The following is a 6990-nucleotide window of genomic DNA, read 5'->3' on the forward strand; positions in this document are numbered from 1 at the left end:
GTCCTGTTCAGAATGTGGCTGAGCAGCCGTATGTACTTGTGAACCTGCCTAGGTGTGTTAAACTTTACATTAAACACTCAAATATATGTTCGTGTACGTCTTTTCTACATGCAAGTTTCTCACAAACAATTTCAGCGTTCGATCCATTAGGTTTTGCATTACCTTTCCAACTTCCAGCGATAGGGGGCACAACGCCAACAAGTTACGAAATCGCTCAAGAATTGCTAACAATGGTATTCCAAAAGAGAGTCACTTAAATTTTTAAGTGACTCTACTGAGAAAAGGCCGCACCGACCCCCCGACCACTAAATACACAGTTTACCCAGTTAGCTTTTGTCTAACCGTTCGTCTTTAACTGTTTAGCCAGCTTTCACAGCCAGCTAGCCGCCCAGCCAGCGGCCAACCAGCCGGCCAGGCAGCCGGACAACCAGCCAGTCAGGCAGCCAGCCAAATACGCACTCTGCCCTGCACATGCGCAACCCACGAGCACTCGTGCCAAGAATACTTTCGATGTAGTTCCATGTGTAGGGACTATATATATTTTTATACCAGACTAAGGCAGAAGAATGCCACTCTCGCGACCGAGTTCTTATTCCGGTCATGGTCATGATGTGGCGGAGCAACCATATTGTCCCGTGACAACGCAGAGATAGGTTGTCAGGAAGGTGTATTTACAAAAGACACCGTAGTCACCGGGACAGAGGCGGTTGGTGGTGCGAACCCAGTCGAGCGGGCAAATTGGTGAGCTATACGGCGTTCCTTGGTCTGCTCAAATCGCCGACACTCCGTGATGATGGAATCAACAGTGGCGCAATCCTTACAAATGAGCAGGTGAAAAGCGCCGTCGGCGATGCCCTTGAGGATAGGGTCACCCTTGTCCGTTTCCGACATTCCTGCGTTAACTTTGGAGCATTGGGCCAAAACGTCGTGGATGTCGGTGACGTAACATTCAGTAGATGTTTGAGCACGTGTTGAGAGCTCTTGCTTTGCTGCAAGCTGGCGAACAACGGGCTTCCCGAACACCTTTCGAAGCTCTTCTTTGAAAACATCCCAACTGGTTAGTCTCGCTTCATGCGTTTGAAGCCATTTCTCAGCCGTTTGTTTAAGGCAAAAAGCAGCGTTGGCGAGCTTGAGCGTGTCGTCCCATTTGTTGTAAGCAGTCACACGTTCGAACATGCGGAGCCAATCTTCTACATCAGCGTCGTCCGTCACAGTGAAGTCGCCGGGGTCCCGAGGGTGGGACACAACGATGAACGGTGAAAAAGATCCGGGCTCATTGGTAGGCATCGCGTGTCCGCGACCGTTGCGCCCACTCCGAAGTTCGGTGTTGGTATGAAACCTCGCTGGCAAGAGGTACAGGAAGCGGGAAGTCCAGCACCTCCACCAAATATCTCACGTGACAACGCAGAGATAGGTTGTCAGGAAGAAGGTGTATTTACAAAAGACACCGTAGTCACCGGGACCGAGGCGGGTTGGTGGCGCGAACCCAGTCGAGCGGGGACTCCGACTTCGTCTGCCTTCTCTTCATTCCGTTGGTCATTGACCAGCGTCTTTCCACCAGAGCACATGCCCAGATAGAGAGAAATTGGCCACATGAATGTGCGGTTATGCTCCGTGTAAGTTCCTCGGGAAGGTGGCCAAAGTCTGTGACAATATGCAGTTGTGAACCTGCCTAGGTGTGTTCAACTTTACATTAACCACTGAAATATATGTTCGTGTACGTCTTCTGTACATGCAAGTTTCCCACAAACAATTTCACCGTTTACACCATTTGGTTTTACATTACCTTTCGAACTTCCAGCGTTGGGTGGCACAACGCCAAGCTAAAAAATCGCACAAAAGTTGGTAAAAATGGTATTCCAAAAGACCGTCACTTAAATTTTGAGTATGACTCCACTGAAAAACGGCGGCACCGACCTCCTGATCGCTGAATACACAAATTGTTTAACCATTTCGTCCACAATATAAACCGCCCAGCCTGAGAGGAGCAGGAATTAAGAAACCATAATCGATTAGGCTCATACCGGCAATCATCATGAGCAAGAACTAAGCATCAGTATCAGGACAGCATATCAAGTAGCATTAAAATTCCCAAAATTATCGTTCCAGAAAGGGTCCGGTATTTGTGCCTTTACTGCTTCTTTATTTACAACAGACAAGCTAGTCTCCTAGTCAATGAAGTGGCTGGAAGAAAAAAATTCAGGCCGGGCAATTGCGTGTATGATAAGAAGTCGACTGTGGGGCACGCGATCAAAAGCTTTAAAAAATCTATGACTATTGCGTCTGTGTAAAGGGACATGGGAATAGATATATGAAGGTCGGGTACCAGTTCGAACAGTTGGGTTTGCAATGGTCGCTTGTATCTTAACCTATGTTGATTTTTCAATAGTAGATTACTTACACTTAAATGCGCCATGACTTGGGTGAATATAACATATTCCCGTATATTTCAGTGAACTGAAGTTAGGGAAATGAGTCAAAGATTGTTTGGATATAGTTCTATCCCCTCCATTAGCACAGATTTTACATGCGCGTTTTTCCAATCACCGGGTATGCTACTTTGGTCTTATGACTGTTAAAAAATTCGCAATAATAGAGCGGCCAACATGTGAGCGCTCATTTTCAAAATCTTCGTACTGCTAATACCATCTGGTGCCGGACTCAAGCTGAGGGGAAGGCGGTTCAAGTATACTGTAGTTCAAGTATTCTTTTACCTTTTGGCCGAAAGGCTAAATAGAGGAACAGACAGACAGGCAGACATACTTACAGCCAGATGAATCTAACTTTCCGAGTTTAGGTAGCCCAGAAATGACTTTCGTCTTTAAAGGAGCACTGATACCAATTTTCGGCGTTAATATTATTGCACACTGCGCTTCCTTCGCTCAACAGAATACCCTGGCTGAAATATGAGCGGCCTGCGACGCGAAGAGCGTACTTCAATTGGATCTCATTCATCGCGCCGACGGAGCAGCGCGCGGAGCGGCACTCAGCAAATGGACATCAGTGTGTCATCACTCCAGGAGAGGAAAAAGAAGTGACGCGACGGTGCTCGTCAAAAACTCGTGACGTCACTTCACGCGCGCGGCCCCACGAGCGGCGAGCGGGCGCAACACCCTCTCAAGCGGGCGCCGGTGACGTCCGCACAAAGCGGTGAGGTCAGGCCGGGATTCTGTCATATGCGCCGTGGGGGTGAAAGCGCGGGAATTTGAAACAAACGATTTTCAGGCCATTCAATGTAATTAACCATCGCGCGCTGAAGTATTTGAAGTGCTGTTTCAGGTTCGCCAGACCATTAAGCATCTATAAAAGCAATAAAAGTGTAACATAAAACTTTCGTGTCAGTGCTGCTTTAAAAGGACGCTGTCAGTTATTTTTCATATCGCTGGCGCCACTTCTATCGAAGTGAAGTAGCTCACACGTTAGCGGGCCGAACTTCGCAGGGTGCTGTTCTCGAGAGTTCGTCAAGCGGTGACGAGTGCGGCCGCAATTTGAAAAGAAAGGTCAAGAGCAGGTGAACAGAACGTCCCATACTTAGAAACTTGCAGGCATGCGCCGTATTTTTTTTTTACTTCTACCATCTCCTCTTTGGTTTCAGTATGCTTTAAATCGCCCTAAATGTCTTTGAGATAAAAACCCTGTTTTCTCTTTCTCCAACAAGTGATCATTTGCCGATTCCCTAATTGGGTGTGTGCCAATCGTGAGGCCACAACTACTCGTACTACACTGTGAGAGAAAATGCCCCTTTGTTGATCCTTAAACTGTTTTAGGGAGCTGGCCGGCCATGGGCTTGGGCCCGCGGCGACGTTGGCAGCGCGGGTGACCAGCTAAGTGCGTAGACTTCTGGACACGAGCTGCCTAGCGTTCCTCACTGTTCTTGATTAACTACGGAGGGAAAGGAACCTTGGGGGCAACCAACATTGAGTGAATAAGTATAGCTGGGTTTTCACAGCGTGAACAATTCTGGGAGGGGAATTGGAAGGGGTGAATGCGTTGCAGAAGTACTCGGCAGGCCATGCAGTAGTGTTTAGCAGACCAAGGAGCCGGTCTGCTAAGCCCAGTTATGCCATGGTACACGGTCAACTGCTCCCTGGCTGACCTGGCACCGTGGTAGGGGACAAGAAGGCCACAAGCCCAGATGCGTTATTGACAAACCGTGCGGCCAGACGCACCACCAATATACTGGTACACTTGGAACACTGTTTCTTATTTTTTAAGGAACTTTTCTAAAGATGCTTCGCTGTTCGGCTTCATTGGCCTATGGGAAGAGTCTTCGGTTACCACGCCAAAGGCCTGGGTTTGAGACCCAGTGGTTTTTAATTTTTTTCGTAAAAACGAACTCCACACATTATTTTGTTGCAACGCCTTCTCTTAGGTCTTTTCAGCGCATTCTGGTCGAATGCACAGGATTGTTTGGCATCGTATTGGTCGGTTTCCGTTCGCTTACCAACACACTCTTTATTTGTTCGATAAGATTCGAGGAGACGAATGTGTGGTGCCTCACGGCGGCAGGTTTGTCAAATACGCAGCCCGTACAGTAATTTCTCGTTGTTTGTTGTGTGCTGCCTCATTGACCACAAACAGGTGTGAACCGGCGTCGAGACGACGGCGTAGTTTTATAGGTAGGCTATTTCGTACGTTTTCTAGCTCGTGACGGAGACTCACTTAGCCGCGCGGTAGCGTGCAGAACCGAGTGGCGAGCAAGGATGGACCGCCTCAAAGGGCAAAATGACTCCGCGCCAAGAGCTTTAGAGTGAAACTTACCGACTTCCTACGTGAAAATGCTCGTCCTGATGAAAACATCGACTCAGCAACTATAGCGACGTCCCTTGGCGTTGTAGCCGCATATCTGCGCCCGGAAATTTAGGAAGCCTGCTTCGACGACCATTCGACCCTAAACCATCCAACGGTTTCAATCTTAGTCTTGTGCACTGGCTGAGATGCTTATTGTATGGGTGTTGTCTCCGTGAAGATGTCTGACAAAACACGCAGTGCGCTTGCTTATAAGGCGCATAGGTGTTGGAATTCCTTAGGCAGCGTAATTGTAGCATGAAGCTTATGGATGATCATCATTTGCCAAAATCTTCAGAGGTGCCGTTTTTCGATAGAATTAGTGTGATGACGCCGTTGACTAGTTAGGTGCAATTAAAAACGTTCCATTCTATCTGAGGTGTTTTGTTGTGCTCTAAATACGAGCAACTCAACTTAGTGCTTAAAATACGTAGCCAGAAAATTTTTTTTGTACTTTTAATGACATTTGGACAAGAAACGATGTCCTCACTTAGCATCCGAAGGCGTCCTCTAGTTTTCGTCTCTTCGCCGCCAACTCTGCTGGATGCACGGGGAAGTCGTTGATGATGTTGAAGGTGGCGCGGATCTCGGCCACTGTTTTTCCCTTCATCATGTCCGCAACCATCTTGGAGGCGGCGTCCAGCAGGCTCGGAAGATGCAGGTAGTTGGCCGCAAGCATGAGGTCGAACAGAGTGCTCTTGTCCACGTCCAGGAACTGCTTGTCCCAAGCGGAGATTTGAGTCGGCGACTCGTCGTCGTCTTCGGGTCGTGGCGCGTCGTCCTTGTGGTGGGTGGCCCATTCGATGACCTTACTCAATATTTCGCTCTTCACGTTCGGCAGTTCCACCGCTTCGCCGTCGTCTTCATCTGTTCCTAAGTCTTCCAGCATGATCTTGAGGGTAGCGCATGTTTTCGCAATGTTCACGTCGACGTTGAAAACGCCTCCGTCGGAACCTTGAAGCTTGATGTACGGCATCCCAAAAGAAGGCGCTGCGAGTGATTCCGTGAAATAGGTTGAGCGTTCAAAGACCTAACCTTTTTGATGTAGTATTTACCGGCGCTTTTTTGTAATGCCCCAAAGCAAGAACGACCTAAGACAACATCTATACAGGCGTGAGCCCTGTGTGCTGCCTTTAGCTGTTAGAAAATGAAACAGGCAGTACAGTCACAGCGGTTGTATTTTACGGTCTGAGTTATGCGAACGCGTTCTGTTGAGAACTGAACTGCCGAAATGACTCGTGGCCAGCGATGAAGCATTATTTCATTAGGTGGAGGGCAGGCGCCCTCACCCACAAAAAAAGGCACCCACAATGAAAGGCGGAAATGTAAGAAAAAACAAAGCAAGAAAAGCACAAGGGCAAAGTGAAAAACGTTACTCAGCTCAAAGTAAAAATACTCGTGATGGTGTCCATCGCAACATAACTTTCCTATTGTTTCTTCCTTTTTTGAAATACCCCCTCCCCCCATCCCTTAGTAATGTTGCTAAATGGCTGATCGTTTGATTTGGTAAATGGGTTTAACGCGCCGACGCTACACAGGCGATGAAGCGCGCCGTAATGGAGGGCTCCGGATTAATTTTGGCCACCTGGGGATCTTAGCGTGAACCAAAATCTCGAACACACGGACGTTTTTTGCGTTTCGCCGCTATTAGAAAAGCGGCCGGCGCGGTCCGGAATCTAACCCGAGTGCTTGTTCTCAGCAGCACAATGCCTTAGCCACTGAGCGACCGCGGTAAGTAAAATGGCTGACTTTACCCCCCCCCCCCCCCCACCTGCCCCGCGGGATAACTTCGCAGGGAGCCGGTGCCATGGCTCCTTCACACCCCTATGCGTGCGCCAGTGGTTGAAGAGATTCATTTGCACGAAATACGCATCCGCAGCTTAGCCGTAATCAACATGGGAAATTATGGACAGCTACATTGACTGCGACCATCACAGTGAGTATGGCAAAATGGGGCATACCGGTACTGAATGCAGTCGGACTCGAGCTTAGGCGAACAGCTGTCTTCGGCGTGACGAGTCTGGTCTCCTCTGCGATTACCGATGATGACGATGATGAAATTGCCCTCGATGGGTTGGCAAGTGCGCACAAGAGAGGATTGGCCACGGCTTAAGCGTTGGTTGTGCTTCGGCAGGTGTTTTTAGCTTCGTTTGATTTATTTTTTACGAAGAAAAATAGGAACTTGAGAACAATGAACATGAG

At 48.5% G+C, this 6990-nt stretch overlaps 1 pseudogene; it reads right to left on the reverse strand.

Annotated features, from left to right (window-relative positions):
• Positions 1 to 380: 380 nt before the first annotated feature.
• On the reverse strand, positions 381 to 5764 carry LOC144144137 (S-phase kinase-associated protein 1 pseudogene; annotated as a pseudogene).
• Between the last annotated feature and the right edge of the window lie 1226 nt (positions 5765 to 6990).

This window comes from Haemaphysalis longicornis, unplaced genomic scaffold (genome assembly GCF_048455015.1).
Source record: "Haemaphysalis longicornis isolate Haplotype H1 unplaced genomic scaffold, Haemaphysalis longicornis Haplotype H1 scaffold_63, whole genome shotgun sequence".
Lineage (NCBI taxonomy): Eukaryota > Metazoa > Arthropoda > Arachnida > Ixodida > Ixodidae > Haemaphysalis > Haemaphysalis longicornis.